Source organism: Schistocerca gregaria, chromosome 3, assembly GCF_023897955.1.
Source record: "Schistocerca gregaria isolate iqSchGreg1 chromosome 3, iqSchGreg1.2, whole genome shotgun sequence".
Taxonomy (NCBI): domain Eukaryota; kingdom Metazoa; phylum Arthropoda; class Insecta; order Orthoptera; family Acrididae; genus Schistocerca; species Schistocerca gregaria.
In genome coordinates this window covers 512,570,547-512,588,383 of record NC_064922.1, presented here as the reverse complement: position 1 = coordinate 512,588,383, position 17,837 = coordinate 512,570,547, and the positions used below count along the sequence as shown (strand labels likewise).

The 17,837-nt window shown below is 46.3% G+C and overlaps 1 pseudogene; it reads right to left on the bottom strand.

Annotated features, from left to right (window-relative positions):
- Window positions 1–1,004: 1,004 nt before the first annotated feature.
- Window positions 1,005–1,122, bottom strand: LOC126356572 (5S ribosomal RNA; annotated as a pseudogene).
- Window positions 1,123–17,837: the final 16,715 nt, after the last annotated feature.

The following is a 17,837-nucleotide window of genomic DNA, read 5'->3' as shown; positions in this document are numbered from 1 at the left end:
ACCGTAGCCCAGCTTCATGGAGACGGTTGCGAATGGTCCTCGCCGATACCCCAGGAGCAACAGTGTCCCTAATTTGCTGGGAAGTGGCGGTGCGGTCCCCTACGGCACTGCGTAGGATCCTACGGTCTTGGCGTGCATCCGTGCGTCGCTGCGGTCCCGTCCCAGGTCGACGGGCACGTGCACCTTCCGCCGACCACTGGCGACAACATCGATGTACTGTGGAGACCTCACGCCCCACGTGTTGAGCAATTCGGCGGTACGTCCACCCGGCCTCCCGCATGCCCACTATACGCCCTCGCTCAAAGTCCGTCAACTGCACATACGGTTCACGTCCACGCTGTCGCGGCATGCTACCAGTGTTAAAGACTGCGATGGAGCTCCGTATGCCACGGCAAACTGGCTGACACTGACGGCGGCGGTGCACAAATGCTGCGCAGCTAGCGCCATTCGACGGCCAACACCGCGATTCCTGGCGTGTCCGCTGTGCCGTGCGTGTGATCATTGCTTGTACAGCCCTCTCGCAGTGTCCGGAGCAAGTATGGTGGGTCTGACACACCGGTGTCAATGTGTTCTTTTTTCCATTTCCAGGAGTGTAATACACGAATTAGGGTGGCAATCATTAAAGCAAAGGCGCTTATTGTTGCGCCAGGATCTTTTCATGAAATTTCAATAACCAACTTTCTCCCCAGAGCGTGAAATATTTTGTTGGTGCTCAGCTACCTAGGGAGAAATGATCATTGTAATAAAATAAGTGGAATCACAGCTGGTACAGAAAGATTTAAACTAATTAACTAAACTGTCCCCGAAAAGCCCATGATGGCCCAGAGGTACCGCTCGCCCACCGTGTCGTCCTCAGACCACAGGCGTCACTGGATGCGAATATGGAGGGGCATGTGGTCAGCACACCGCTCTCTCGGCCCTATGTCAGTTTATGAGACCGGAGCCGCTACTTCTCAATCAAGTAGCTCCTCAGTTTGCCTCACAAGGGCTGAGTGCACCCCTCTTGCCAACGGCGCTCGTCAGATCGGAAGGTCACCCATCCAAGTGCTAGCCCAGCCCGACAGCGCTTAACTTCGGTGATCGGACAGGAACCGGTGTTACCACTGCGGCAAGGCCGTTGGCTATGGAAAAATTTGTGTGCTATTTTTCCCGCGCGCTGTTTGAGAGTTGGACGATAGAGACATAACTCGAAAGTGGTTCGATAAACGCTTTGCCAGGAGCTTGACTGTGAATTGCAGAGTAATCATGTTGATGTAGATGGGAGTAAAAATTGTGGAGGGAGACCAAGCCTTGACTACAGTAGGCAGATTGAGACGGATGCAGGTTGCGGCCATAGTCTAATACACACAGTCCCGATACTCTATAGTGTGAAAGTTGGTACCGTTTTGACAGATGGAGGGACACTAACTCCCTAGGTGGTGAGAAAGTAGAACGTGGCACGTGTCGGAAGGATAATTCACCTTTTAAATACTTTTCTACTTAATTAACGAAATAACTGTTATGTTTTTGCTTTCCATACGTAACCAAATTACCAACGGACATTAATTATCTTGAAATAAATGTAAAACCAACCGAATTTCACTGATACAATGGCATAAGCTACATTTTATTTATGAAGAAATTCTTTCGAATATGTGCATAATTGCAGTTTACTCAATTGCCAGCAAGAGAATATAAATATATTTTTGACGTGTGAGGAGCATACATTTCTGTTGCTGTCTGCACTTATTATGACGCACTTTACGTGATACATAAAAAATGTGTAATGGTTCGTCCACTCTTACACTTCACTCGGCTTCCTCATATTCGAATGTTTTTGAAAATATAATTACTTTTGCTTCAAAAGCGAATGTGTTGAAGATTCTTGCCGTTTGCGGCTCAGATGTGGCTACATTTATGGAAGTTGTTTCATTCCTGTTGCGAGACGGGTTTATTGCTTTGTGACATTTTTCTATGACATCTTTGCTGCTTTCCCTTTAGCCACAGATGTGGTAGCATATTTGGTACGTTAAATAATGTAAGTATTACATACCATACAGGTTTCCTACGTTCCACATTCACTGATTTGTCTGGGAGTATAGCGAACGAAACTCTCCTTTGTTCGGTAGGTATATGACGTCCTTCGGCAAAACGTAGGTACCCTGGGGGTTACTGACAACTTTTTGTTGTTAAAGGAAAATGACATTCTTCAGTAGGTGTCGGTACGTTACAAGAGAATCGTAAATAAACTATCCCGTAAACTACAGCTTCATATCCCCCAGGGATCTCAGGAAACTAAATAACGACAAATGTGGTGCCATTTTTTTAACTACCGTCGATTTGTATGGCACTATATACGCTCCCTGTTGTATAAAAACTACGCTATAAATCAATACAAACGATACTATTTGCAATGTGTGTTTTATAAATAAAACCGCCTTTCCTTGCTGCAGCTGTGTATTTATTTTATCAAACAGTTCACGTCGAGGTTTTTTTATATAGATAAGTAAGTACTTACAGGTTGTTGGCATCTCCGTTTCCTCTCATTTGGTCTGGATGTCGCACTACCACTTCATTTCCGAAACATAAGCACATTTTTGTGTTCCGAACTTTGACGTTCACACTTTTCACCATGTGTAACCTTATTTTGGTGGTGCACTACTGTTCTTTTGGCACTAGTTACAGATATTTGTTCTAAAACTGCGCTTTTAGAGACGTAAAACTTGAGAGTTCATAATGTGTTTTCTCCTGTTTGGTTTGTTTACCTACATGTTGCCAACCTAACAAAATGGTTTCAATGGCTCTGAGCACTATGGGACTTAACATCTGAGGTCATCAGTCCCCTAGAACTTAGAACTACTTAAGCCTAACTAACCTAAGGACATTAAACGCATCCATGTTCGAGGCAGGATTGGAACCTGCGACCGTAGCGGTAGCGCGGTTCCAGACTGAAGCGCCTAGAAACGCTCGGCCACACGGCGGGTCCAACCTAACGAAGTATATGTTTAAAAGTAACGTCTATTGTGTGTGTGTGTGTATGTGTGTGTGTGTGTGTGTGTGTGTGAGTGTGTGTGTGTGAGAGAGAGAGAGAGAATGTTCAAATGTGTGTGAAATCTTATGGGACTTAATTGCTAAGGTCACCAGTCCCTAAGCTTACACACTAGTTAGCCTAAATTATCCTAAGGACATACACACACACCCATGCCGTAGGGAGGACTCGAACCTCCGCGGGGACCAGCCGCACAATCCATGACTGCAGCGCCCCAGACCGATCAGCTAATCCCGCGCGGCTGTATGAGAGAGAGCGCTGGAGAGTGTATACATGTTTTTTTTTATATGTGAATATATGTGTGTGTGCGTGCGCGCGCGTGTGTGTGTGTGTGTGTGCAGGGTAGAGTGGGGGGTGTTGGTGGTTAGAGTTGTATAGTGTTGAATAAGAATGTAATAGCTGTTACAGAGTGGTTGAAAGCTTTGGTGGTAGTATTTGCACTCATTCGATATCGTACTCAGAACGTCACTTGCTGGGCGGTTGACGAGCTGCAATCGCACTGGGCACCAACAACAAATTGTAGTGTCACGACTATTTTGTTAGAGTGTGGTTACAGTAGCTGTGCAGAGACGAAGAGGCTTGTGTAGGGTGGTGTGGAAAGCTTCATAAAACTGGTCTTGGTATTAAAGAGGACAACAATAATACTGACCTCTGTCATGTGCGACAACTCAGTCATTTCGAGGCATAGTTACGGCCTAATAACTGGTTCGCTCAGTACACCCAGTACATATTGTGCGAAAGCAGCAGACATACGTGTGCGTAGCGTCGCGCGCATTTGCATTTCCAGTCCGCAGTTATTTGTCTTGACTTCCACGAAAACAACATACTGGATACAGCTGCAAAAACAAGAGCCACAACAAGGGCCGTCACGCAGCCGCTGCCGCTCGAACGGACGGCAGGAGGTGGCTTTACAGTTATAGCGAGCAGTCTGAGGAACAGGCTGCCCGTACAAGTGCAGAGCGGCCGCGCACACAATGCGCCGTGGGTGGCCGAGCCGCGAGCCGGCATTCAGCCGGAGACGCGCCGGCCGGCCGGCCAGCTTGCGACAACAGCCCTCTCCGGTCCCCGCGGCCCACTGCCAGACACGGGCACAAAGCCGCGCGGTCGGCGCTCAGGCTCCCAATGTACTGGCCAGTGTCCGCTGTGTCGAAATATGCTCCCTTTGATATACAGACATGTCAGGCTCTCGAATGATGCAGGTGACATTATCAGTCCCAGCCCTACTGTCTTTTGATTGTCTGTGGCCGCGTGGTTTCAGGCGTCTTGTCACGCATTGCGCTGCCCCTCCCGCTGGAGATTCGAGTCCTCCCTCGGGCATGGCAGTGTGCGTTGTTCATAGCGTTAAGTTAGTTTAAGTAGTGTGTAAGTCTTGGGACCGATGACCTCGGCAGTTTGGTCCCTTAGAAATTCGCACGCATTTGATTGTCCGCGACTATGCCGAAAATGTAACCAGTCACAGACTTAATATTCAGTGTGTCGATAAATTATCGTTTCCGGCCGGGGTGACCGAGCGGTTCTAGGCGCCTCAGTCTGGCACCGCGCGACCGCTACGGTCGCAGGCTCGAATCGTGCCTCGGGCATCGTTGTGTGTGATGTCCCTGCGTTAGTTAGTTTTAAGTTGTTCTAAGTTCTATGGGCGTGATGACCTCCCGTATTGATCAGAGACATTTGAACCATTTTTAAATTAATCAAAAGATCCAACGATGTACTGCCGGTCTACAATGTCCAACGGGCACAATATTTCGGTGATCATACATGTCGCCATCATCAGGTGAATTGACGGACTGAGCTCCTGTGAACGTGCCGGCACGGAGATCCATACGCTATGGCTGCTCAGGGGGAACGGGGTTCGGTCGCGGCGGCGACCGATTTAAATACCCTCCGCCCGCGGCGAACTCCTTCCGCCGTCCGCGCCCCGCGCCACGGTCGCGCGGTGGAACAGATTGCGATGGCGTCTGAGATGACATCGGTGTGATGGCTCTGTCCGCCGTGGTCGTCACAACTAAACGTTTGTTCGATTTACTCTTGATTAACCCAATCGCTGGTTCCCAAGCCTTGCTAAGATTATAGCCACAGTCACGGCTTATGAGGACGTCATTGGTGCGAATTTCGATGGCCTCTCTAACAACGCTGTCCCAGTATCTCAACGTCTGTACCAGAATCCTCGTACGTTCATACTCCATAGAATGATTATCCGACAAACAATGTTCAGCGACCGCCGACTTGCTAGGATACATCAGTCGAGTGTGCCTCTGGTGTTCACGGCATCTATCCTCGGCGGTAGGCATCGTCTGACCAATATACGACTTGCCACATTGACACGGAATCTGGTACACGCCGGCCTTCCTCAAACCGAGGTCATCTTTGGCGCTCCCCACCAGTGCACGAGTTTTATTCGGAGGACAACACACAGTTCCGACCCGGTGTTTCTTCAAAATGCGGGCGATTTTCCCCGAGAGTGCACCTGTATATGGTATAAACGTTGTGCATACCTCCTCCCTCGTGATTTCATCCATCTCCACAGGTTGTGCTGTAGTGGTTGGGTAGAGACCACGTTGAATCTGCCACTCTGAGTACCCATTTTTTCGAAATACAGTTCTGAGATGTTCCAATTTCTGGGGTAGACTCTCTGCGTCAGAGATAGTGCGCGCCCTATGTACTAGAGTTTTAAGTATCCCATTCCTCTGTGAAGGGTGGTGGCCACTGTCTGCGTGAAAATACAGATCAGTGTGCATTGTCTTCCGATACACCCCATGACCTAGAATGCCGTCAGCCCTTCTCTTGACCAAGACGTCAAGGAAAGGTAATTTACCCTCCGTTTCAGTCTCCATAGTGATATCACCGCGACCGAACCCAGTTCCTCCTGAACAGCCATAGTGTACGGATCTCCGTACCGGCACGTTCACAGGAGCTCAGTCCATCAGTTCACCTGGTGATGGCGACATGTATGATGGCCGAAATATTGTGCCCGTTGGAAACTGTAGACCGGCAGTACACCCGTGGATATTTTGATTATCAAATACGCCAGGAGAAACTCAAGAATCACATTTTTAAATTATCTTTACAACTTACGACTAATGACTTTGAGTTGTTGTCGATGTGGTCTTCTGTCAGTCCGAAGACTGGTTTGATGCAGCTCTCCAAGCTAGTCTACCCTGCGTAAGTCTATCCATCTCTGTATAACCAGCGCAACCTACATCCACCTAAACTTGCTTACTGTATTCGAGCCTCGTTTTACCTCTTCCCCAGAACCTAAATACGTTACGAAGTTAACGATACTTTGCAGACATGACAACTGAATCGACACCCTAGCTGCAAAGAGGCGTTGATATACATCATTGGGGACATGATGAAAATGTGTGCCCCGACCGGGACTCGAACCCGGGATCTCTGGTTTACATGGCAGACGCTCTATCCATCAGAGGCAGCGAGGGTTCAAATGGCTCTGAACACGATGGAATTTAACTTCTGAGGTCATCAGTCCCATAGAACGTAGAACTACTTAAACCTAACTAACCTAAAGACATCACACACATCCATGCCCGAGGTAGGATTCTAACCTGCGATCGTAGCGGTCGCACGGTTCCAGACTGTAGCTCCTAGAACTGCTCGGCCAATCCGGCAGGCGCCACCGAAGGCACAGAGGATAGTGCGCCTGCACGGACTTATCCCTTGCTCGCTCCCTGTGAGACCCACATTCCCAACATGTCCACACCACTACATTCGTAGTGAGCCTGATAGATGTTTGACCATAACACTCATTACTCGTGGCAGATTAATCTACCAAGTCCCGTACGAGTTGCGGCATATTGTGTGCGTTCACACAAGAAGTTCAATGGCCGGGCAGCCATATTTTAACTATATGAAGGTAGTATCTGTTCAGGATGTGTCCTACCAACCGACCCAATTCCCTACTCTAATTCCCTCGGTATTATCTGATTTAATTTGACTACATTCCTTGATTCTTCTTTTACTTTTGTTGACGCTCGGCTTCTAACCTGTTTTCAAGACACTGCTGTTCAACAGCTGTTCCAAGTCCTCTGCCGCCGTTTCTCCGATTTCGCTCTTTTTCCCATGTCCCCTCAACCTGCATTTTACATTCTCCACTTCTAGTTCTGTCACCTGCCGTCGATGATAGACGGTGGTCACATTTACTAAGACATCCCTGTGTAGCTATGTCAACACAGAAACGAAACGATTTCTCTGACCGTCAAAAAGGCATGATTACTTTCTTTCGGGCCAAGGGAGGAAGTGTTTTCCAAACTCCTGAGTTTGTAAACTGTGCGCATGCCGCTGCGCAAGGTAAAATGGCGCTATCCAAAACCGGTCCCAAAGCAAATGTTGTGCACAGGGGGCCATAGACGACAGTTATGCCGACCGACTGGTTCTAGGCACTTCAGTCTGGAACCGCGCGACCGCTACGGCCGCAGATTCGAATCCTGCCTCGGGAATGGATGTGTGTGATGTCCTTAGGTTAGTTAGGTTTAAGCAGTTCTAAGTTCTAGGGAACCAATGATCTCAGAGTGCTCAGAGCCATTTGAACCATTTGAACGACAGTTATGGGTTGCTGCACATGCGCGTCCGCGGCAGGCGTCTTGTTTATGCACTCTCAATGACGTTTTCGTCGGCAACGAAGGCTGGAATTTGCACACCAAAACCGTAACTGACCGTCCACTGAACAGCGACAGGTGGCCTTTCCAGATGAATCACGTTTTGTGCTCTACTGGACAGACGGCCGTCGGCGTGTAGGTCGAGAAACATCTGAAAGCAGACACGGTGCTACAGTTGTCGGAAGGGTCCAGGCCTGAGGAGGAGCGTTATGCTCTTCGGAATATTCTAGTAGCATACACTGGGTGATTTCGTCATTCTGGAAGGCACGGTGGATCAAAGCAAAAAAGCATCTATTCTCGGTACGAGGGCATATACCAGCAGGACAGCGCAATGTATAACACAGCTCGCAGTGTAACTGCGTGGTTCAAAGAGCACCAGAATTAGTTTATCGTACTCTCCTGGCCACCAAACTGACTCGATTTAAACCCAATCTGGAATCTATGGGACCACTTCGAGTGGGATGCATGTGGCATGCATCCTCAACCGAGATAGATAGCATTGCTGGCCGTGGCTCTGGAGTCGGCATGGATCCACATCCCTGTCGGTATCATCCACAACCTCAATCACTCTCTTCCTGCACGTCTCGCAACGGTCAGCTCTCAGAAAGGTTGTTATCCAGGTGGGCACTTTAATTAGACTTGACAGTGCATTATGGCACTAGAAAACTCCTGTTTAAGAATACGTGCATCACTGTACATGACAATAGTACAGCCAGTACTTTAATATGGTTGTGAAACCTGGACAACATCAGCAACAATTGAAGTAGCAATCTGCCCCATCAAGATGGAGGTACAGTCTACAATGCCATGGAAGGCAGATGGGAACGAAGAACGAAAGAAGACCTTACCAGCGGGTAGGATGCGACAAATTGGCCGAATATTAGTACAGAAGAGGCTACACAGTTTTGGTCACATCCTTCGAGCTGATGGATCCCTTCCGTAACTACTCCTCTATTCTCAGCCTGCAGGAAAACGACCAAGGAGATGTCGAAGGACGCTATGGAAGGAACGAGTATTAACAGTCGTGAAACAAGGGCAGCCGGGACAGAGAGCAGTGGACTATGAAACTTGAGATCGGAAACGCTGGTCTATGATCTGCAGTAAATTGTCGTTTGTTGTGACTGACTGTGCTTCGTTTTTTGTGCTTTTTGTCATGTGTTCTTTTATCATTTTTTATAGAGCGCTGGTTTTATTCGTTTTGTTGTGTGGTTATTTCTTTTGTTTTTCTGCTGTGGGACTTAAAGGCTTGAGTGAATAATGATGGAGGGAAGACTCAATGAAAAAAGTGTTGTTCATGTTTACAAGGCAGCATCCTCAACGCCAATGCATACACATAAGCCGTTTAAAAATACGTACATATCTCTCATCTTTTATCCGAAAACTCATACCCCCGGAAACTATTCGATATCTCAAAGTACTTAGTTTACCTCGGTCTGCAATTTGTAAAATTTGGACCCTAAGGAATTTTGCACTCTCTGTATATTAATAGAGTACAAAAGAGTTCAATGGTAGCTGATAGCAGGGGAGAGAATTTGACCTTTAGGATAGTGTATCTACAAACACACGACGTTTCCTGGTCGGTGTGCAGTCTAATAACCGATTTCAGAGTCGCATGAAGGAATGCACACTAGAGACGGCCAAAAGCAGTTTTCGGTATTTTCTGCTCTTTTTATTGTTGTGAGACATGAGGATGTGTTTTATGCAGCATTTGTAAATATTTTTATTTCTACTCACTTAGTTGTTGTGTAGCGTATTAAAGCTATTTGGAAGATATTATTAATTCTTCAGTTACAGAATTTTATGGTCAGTTAAATTTTACATACTTTAAAAAGTAGTTTAATTGTGTGTGGATCGTTAAGTCATATTTTCCTCTCATGTATCATCTCGTACAATTTAACGAAAGGAATTCTTCTGTCACTTGACTTGCGATATTTTGGAAGTGAACTGAGGGTCTTTACTACATTAACAGTGTAACTTTTCTTGAAGATGAAATTTTGTGTTTGTTTTCAATAGCTTCTGTTTCAGAAAGTTTTAACCTTGCCAATAGTTTTCGATAATGTTTCTACTAAATTTCCTTTCACTTCCTACTTACTTGTGTGCATCAGTGTTATAATGTATCAAATAGATTATTAAATACAATATTGACAAGATTTCTTCGATTGCAAAGCCCCACCCTGTAACACTTTTTCAAATCTGCAGAAATCTTACTGTTCCATTGCAAGTTGTGTAATTCCAGAAAAATAATGCAGCATCCAAAAAGTAAATGCTGCCTTTTAAAAATGAATAAGATCATATATTAAACATCTATTGCAGAGCCGGAAGGTGCACGTGCCCGTCTACCTGGGACCGGACCGCAGCGACGCACGGATGCACGCCTAGACCGTAGGATCCTACGCAGTGCCGTAGGGGACCGCACCGTCACTTCCCAGCAAATTAGGGACACTATTGCTCCTGGGGTATCGGCGAGGACCATTCGCAACCGTCTCCATGAAGCTGGGCTACGGTCCCGCACACCGTTAGGCCGTCTTCCGCTCACGCCCCAACATCATGTAGCCCGCCTCCAGTGGTGTCGCGACAGGCGTGAATGGAGGGACGAATGGAGACGTGTCGTCTTCAGCGATGAGAGTCGCTTCTGCCTTGGTGCCAATGATGGTCGTATGCGTGTTTGGCGCCGTGCAAGTGAGCGCCACAATCAGGACTGCATACGACCGAGACACACAGGGCCAACACCCGGCATCATGGTGTGGGGAGAGATCTCCTACACTGGCCGTACACCTCTGGTGATCGTCGAGGGGACGCTGAATAGTGCACGGTACATCCAAACCGTCATCGAACCCATCGTTCTACCATTCCTAGACCGGCAGGACAATGCACGTCCGCATGTATCCCGTGACACCCAACGTGCTCTAGAAGGTGTAAGTCAACTACCCTGGCCAGCAAGATCTCCGGATCTGTCCCCCATTGAGCATGTTTGGGACTGGATGAAGCGTCGTCTCACGCGGTCTGCACGTCCAGCACGAACGCTGGTCCAACTGAGGCGCCAGGTGGAAATGGCATGGCAAGCCGTTCCACAGGACTACATCCAGCATCTCTACGATCGTCTCCATGGGAGAATAGCTGCCTGCATTGCTGCGAAAGGTGGATATACACTGTACTAGTGCCGACATTGTGCATGCTCTGTTGCCTGTGTCTATGTGCCTGTGGTTCTGTCAGTGTGATCATGTGATGTATCTGACCCCAGGAATGTGTCAATAAAGTTTCCCCTTCCTGGGACGATGAATTCACGGTGTTCTTATTTCAATTTCCAGGAGTGTATTAGAATAACAATTCAGTTGACGCAAATTTATCGCTACTTAACGATATGTCAAGCGTTCATAAATAACATATCACACCATAATGTCGGTTTCATCTTACATTAGTATGTTTTTAGTTAGTATAAGTAGCCTACGGAACACAATTACTATTACTGCCACAGGTAGTCAGTGTAATTTGTAAATACACTACTTGCACTAATGTTTTAAATTCATCAGATCTGAAATTATTGTTTTGCTTGGCCAGCGAAATAGTCCCTCGTGTGAGGATCTGCAACGTTGTAAATTTCTTAAATGATATTGTTTTACTGCGTAGGTTGTTCTTTTATTTCGAAATAAACACTTCATTTCATTAATTAGCAATTATCTAATTTTGCCACCTTGGGTATTATCAAGTTCCTTCTCCCATTCTACATACGAACTATACCTATTTCATAGCTATGTCCGTTCCTAATAAAGTCTTATTGTGAACACCGTAAGATGTTACGTTCTGTCAACGCCGATGTATGCACCTTAACCTTATGTACGCATTAGAGTTTTCTTGTGATGTTGCTTGACAAAGCCCAAGGGAACCATATTAGGTAATGGATAAATAATGGATAAAATATAAATTACAGTGGTCGCAAGAAAACGCCTTTTGCATTTTGCACATTAAGTTTTCTTATTTATTTTGTGCACCAAGACCCATTTCGCCTTAATTACAAGGCTTCTTCAGTGGGTGTCAGATCAATGTCCAGTTCATTACTTCAAGCCAAATAGCGTTCTCTCTGTCGGCAAACTGGTTGAAAGTTTGAACTTTTCCTTTGTGTCAAAGTTTTCCACGTTGAAACCAGTGACGAAAAGGAAAAGTGCAAACTTTCAAACAGTTTGCCACAAGAGAGAGAAAGCTGTTTGGCTTAGAAATAATGAACTAGACGTCGGTCTGGCAGCCACTGAAGAAGCCTTGTAATTAAAAGGGAACGCGTCTGGGTCCACAAGATAAATGAAAAAAGCTTGATGTGCAGCTTGCAAAAGGCGTTTTATTTTGAACTATTGTAATTTATACACAGCTTCTGCGAAAATGGCCAGAGCAAGAAACTTGTTAATGAATAAAATGTTTAGTTCAAAATAAAAGCTGAGTCTACGACGGGAAATGACTTCCCTTAACAAATGCAAGCTGAATAATAAGGTGTGTGCATAAATCAATTGCCGACAAAGGAGAAAAAATATCGTTACATACAGTAACAGACTTATGAAAGACCCATTCACAAACTGTAGCAAATAAAATTAACCAGGTTTCTTCGTTCTGTGAAACCTTCAGAGATTCTGTAATCGGCACTATCTTACCTACCTAGTTACACTTCTGGCCATTAAAATTGCTACACCACGAAGATGAGGTGCTACAGACGCGAAACTTAACAGACAGGAAGAAGATGGTGTGATATGTAAATGATTAGCTTTTCAGAGCATTTACATAAGGCTGGGGCCGGTGGCGATACCTACAACGTGCTGACATGAGGAAAGTTTCCAACCGATTTCTCATACACAAACAGCAGTTGACCGACGTTGCCTGGTGAAACGTTACTGTGATGCCTCGTGTAAGGAGGAGAAATGCCTACCATCACGTTTCCGACTTTGTTAAAGGTCGGATTGTAGCCTATCGCGATTGCGGTTGATCGTATCGCGACATTGCTGCTCTCATTGGTCGAGATCCAATGACTGTTAGCAGAATATGGAATCGGTGGGTTCAAGAGGGTAATACAACGCCATTCCGGATCCCAGCGGCCTCGTATCACTAGAAGTCGAGATGACAGGCATCTTATCCGCATGGCTGTAACGGATCGTGCAGCCACCTCTCGATCCCTGAGTCAACAGATGGGGACGTTTACAAGACAACAACCATCTGCATGAACAGTTCGACGACGTTTGCAGCAGCATGGACTATCAGCTTGGAGACCGTGGCTGCGGTTACCCTCGACGCTGCATCACAGACAAAGCGCCTGCGGTGCTCTACTCAACGACGAACCTGGGTGCACGAATGGCAAAACGTCATTTTTTCGGATGAATCCAGGTTCTGTTTACAGCATCATTACGGTCGCATCCGTGTTTGGCGACATCGCGGTGAACGCACATTGGAAGCGTGTATTCGTCATCGCCATACTGGCGTATCACCCGGCGTGATGGTATGGGGTGCCATTGGTTACACGACTCGGTCACCTTTTGTTCGCATTGACGGCACTTTGAACAGTGGACGTTACATTTCAGAAGTGTTACGACCCGTGGCTCTACCCTTCACTCGATCCCTGCGAAACCCTACATTTTAGCAGGATAATTTACGACCGCCTGTTGCAGGTCCTGTACGGGCCTTACTGGAAACAGAAAATGTTTGGCTGCTGCCCTGGCCAGTGCATTCTCCAGATCTCTCACCAATTGAAAAGTCTGGTCAATGGTGGCCGAGCAACTGGCTCGTCACAATACGCCAGTCACCCATCTTGATGAACTGTGGTATTGTGTTGAAGCTGCACGTGCAGCTGCAGCTGTACACGACATCCAAGCTCTGTTTGACTCAATGTCCAGGCGTATCAAGGCCGTTATTACGGCCAGAGGTGGTTGTTGTGGGTACTGATTTCTCAGGATCTGTGCACTGAAATTGCGTGAAAATGTTCTAGTATAATATTTGTCAATGAATTCCCGTTTATCATCTGCATTTCTTCTTGGTGTAGCAATTTTAATGGCCAGTAGTGTAAACTCCAGTGGGTTGTTGCTTGATCAATGACGCGGTGTCATACGCTGCGTTCATGACGAGAAAGCTAATGAGAGTAGTCGGTGTGGACAGGTAGTCAGCTACCTGAGCGATGGTGGATGGTGTGGGTTGGTGAGGATGGGGGGGGGGGGGAGACGGCTGATAAGGATACGGCAGGGGGTGGGGGTGGCGCGGATTCCAGTGCAGGAGGAGGTGGGGAGGCAGGTGAGGCTAGCTAAAGCGGCACGTGGGCTCGTATTTCACTCGGTCCTCTTTAAAGGGAAGGAAACACACGCTGCTAGCGGCGCCGAGGGGGAGACTGCAGGGCACGAAAAAAAAAAAAAAAGAAAAGAAAAGAATACCGCGCAACGAAGAAAAGATGGAGGTGGAGGAGGACGCCGCGGAGGAGAGGACGCCGTGAAAAGAAAGGAAGGAATAAATCAGCGGGCGGAGAATGGAAGCGGCCAGCCGGGGCCGAAGCAGCAGCAGGCAGCGGGCGAACAGCTGGCTGCGCCGGGTCGCTTCCTGCCCCCCTCTCGTACTTGTCCCGGCCGTACGTAGTACGTACCAGGAAACTGGCGGACCGGTTATGTCACGTGCTCTGCCCTACCCCCCTCCTTCGCTACTTTTCAAGAGGCGACGACTCGGAGATAGTATACGTATAGCATGTAGCAAAATTAATGGAGAAAACAATGGAGAGCAAGATGGATGCAGGTAGATGAAGCTGATGAGGCTCGTAAAAGTTTAGAGAAGGACTTTATTCGCCAGTAGATACCAAAATACAACTTTCAAGATTTTTAATTCAAGCATTGGGCCCTTTTTTTGTTTTCTTGTTATCGTACCCGTCGCTTTCACGTCCTTTCGCGACTTGTCCGATCAGATGTAAATCGAATCTATAGAGGTAATCATTCTCCACTCATACTTTCGTGATGTTCGTTCCAGTTTCTTTCATTGTCTTGCTTTTTACTGAGGATATTAAATATATTCATTTCTTCCCTGATTCCAGAATTTCGAAATTGTGGGCTCTTGAGCGTCTCTACTCCCTGCACGTGGCTTTCTTGTCGTTTGTTTATAACTTACGATTCGCTTGCATAAACAAGCACTGCAATTACCGTTTCCTTATAAAACTGGCTGGTTCCCGGGTTCGATTCCTGGCGGGGTCAGCGATTTTCTTTGCCGCGTGATGACTGGGTGCTGTGTGATGCTCTTAGGTTAGCTACGTTTAAGTAGTACTAAGTTCTAGGGGACTTATGACCATAGATGTTAAGTCCCATAGTACTCAGAGCCATTTGAACCATTTTTGAACCTTATAAAATTCCAGTTTTGTTTGTTTCCTTGTTTTATTTGTTTGACATTTGCTTACTGTTCAACACATATTCCCAAACTTTGCTAATTTCATCTCTACTTCTTTTGTTTATAATTTATTTCCAAATCGTTCAAACACCATTTAGAACAATAGTATCTGACATTTTAGACAAATTATTCATGTGTGAGAGAGAGAAAGTTTTTGAAATGTTTGCGAATTGTGTGACTGTTGCGGGACTTTGGTACCAGCCCGGTATTCACCTACTCGGATTGGGGGAAACCGCCTAAAAACCACGTACTGGCCGGCTTGCACACCGACCCTCGTTGATAAACCACCGGGCGGATTCGATCCATGGCCGCCCAACATCCCCGTACCAGAAGCGGTGCTCTAACACTCACAGCTAGCCGGGTGGGTTTTCATATTATGCAACATTCCATTCATAATTTGCTCACTGCACACAATGGAAACACCGTCACACTGAAACGACAACTTAGTATATTTCTGATTATATTTGTTACTCAAGAGTTGCATAGTCATGGGAAGAGTTGTAAGACGTAGGGTTTGTAAATGGAAGTCGATTTCACAATAAGCAAACTTTTATTCGCAAATGAAAAGCGACATGGAATCTTACTGTAACGTAAGTCTCGAAAAACAAAAACGCACAAAACTAACATGAAATACTGAAGCGAATTATGTTAGACTTCCACTGACGTCGTTAGCAAGACTGGAAGAAGAACGACATCAGAGTTCCAGTAGAACTCGCATTTTCAAATGAACAAGAAAACAACGCAATGAAATCCACACCTACGATGAAGAAAGAACGAGTTAAATACGAGCTTCTGGCATTGCGGACTAATACCTCAGGCCATCAACAAGAAGTGACACATCTTCAAGCATCACGGGTCAATAATTAGGAAGCGATTCTATAATAATTTTGCGTTTTCTTTTCTCAGCCCAAGCGCTGTTGGAGTGGAAATAACATCCTTGTTGGCGACGTGAAACTTTAATGTTCCTTGGCGTTTGATAATGAACGGCACGCTGTAAAATTTTCTCTGGCATCGGATACAGACACACATCAACAGTTTATTAGATTGATGCCGAGTCTGTTTGCTCTTTTACTGTTGGTGGAGGTTGCAAACAAAGTGTCTGGTAGAAGAATCGATACACAGGATTGGACGGACAGTAATTCTGTTGAGATGGTACGAAACTTCTCACGTTCCTATGGAACAAAAAGACGGGTTTCTTATCGACAGCCATGCTTAATAGAAATTTGTCGCTGCTCAGGTTGGCCTTGGAAGCTCAGATATTCTTGCGGCTCGGCGTAAGGGATTGGCTCTCGGATATCGCCACCTCAGAAATGTAGCAAGCAATCCCAGCAGGACTTTCACTGGATACCATACAAGTCTTGAGGCTAGGATTTTCGACACAATTCGACAGTAAACACGGAATGTTCCGGAATCTGATTTCTTACATGAGAATCCTTCATTCACCTCCCGTCACATTGTACTGCCTGCTTTCATTTGTGGATGAAATGTAACGGAACTGATACACAATCGTGAAGCGATCTGTACCAGTTCTTATCAGCTCAGTATACTGAATGTAGAGAGAGAATGGATATTTCATCTGATAGCCTAGTCCTTAATGAAGGAGTGTGGCAATAATTTGATACTCTGGCAAATAACAGATATGAAGTTAAACTAGATGAATATGACAACACACGAGGTTTTGAGCAAAAAAGTGAAGTCAACAGCAGTCGAATCAATTCATTGTGAAATAGAGATGGACAGCCATCATTAGGTTCTATAATAAAATCAAGATATGACCTATATAATAATGTCAGTAGTAAGATTCTAAAGATGATAAGTTGATGAGCGAGTAAAGAACAACTAATTCTAACCCCCCTCCCGAACAGTCCTCGGAAGGCCCAGCGGCACCGACCGGCCGCCGTATCATCCTCAGCCGATGGGCGTCACTTGAGACCGATATGGAGAGGCAAGTGGTCAGCACACCGCTCTCGAAGGGCTGAGAGCACCCCTCTTGCAAACAGCTCTCATCAGATCCAAATGATCACCCATCCAAGTGCAGCGCTTAACTTCGGTGATCTAACGGGGGGTGTTACCACTGCTGCGACTCCGTTGGCTAAACAACTACTAGTAGTAAGAGCATTTTTGTGAATGTAACCGAGGGGAGGGTGGACGGAAGTCCAGTGGCACATTCTCATCAGAGTTCAAGGGGACAGTAGCTTCTGACGAGTCTCGTGAGGACACTGTTGGATGGTGGCATAGCGTCACTCTGAGGGTGTGAAGTCGCTGACGACGTGGTGGCCATTCCATGCTCAGAGGAAGGGAACTATTCGCGTCAGAAACTCTTCCAGTGGACTCAATAATGTAACTTCAGTGTGTGTGTGTGTGTTTTGTGTGTGTGTGTGTGTGGAGCTTACGGGCGCTCAACGCCGATGTTCTTAGCGCCAATCTTTAATCAGAATACATCTCTCTGATTGTGGTAACGTATTGCATAGTTAAAAGTCATAGTGAGTAGTTAGTCCTAGTTTATCTTCAATTGTTATGTAAAGAATCCGAATGCCAGAGTAGCACCTTCTACAGGAATATCAGGTCATAAGTCACACACAATATAGCACAGTCACTTAAAGTGACGTAATCTTTATGTTTAGGTTCAAGAATTAGGTGGTAGGCTTTTAGGATAGATTATTCTAGCTGTAGCAAATTTGTCTGCCGTTCGTGGTCTCGCGGTCGCGTTCTCGCTTCTCTAGCACAGTGTCCCGGGTTCGGTTACCAGTGGTGTCAGGGATTTTCACCTGCCTCTAGATGACTGGGTGTCTGCGTTTTCATCATCATTCATG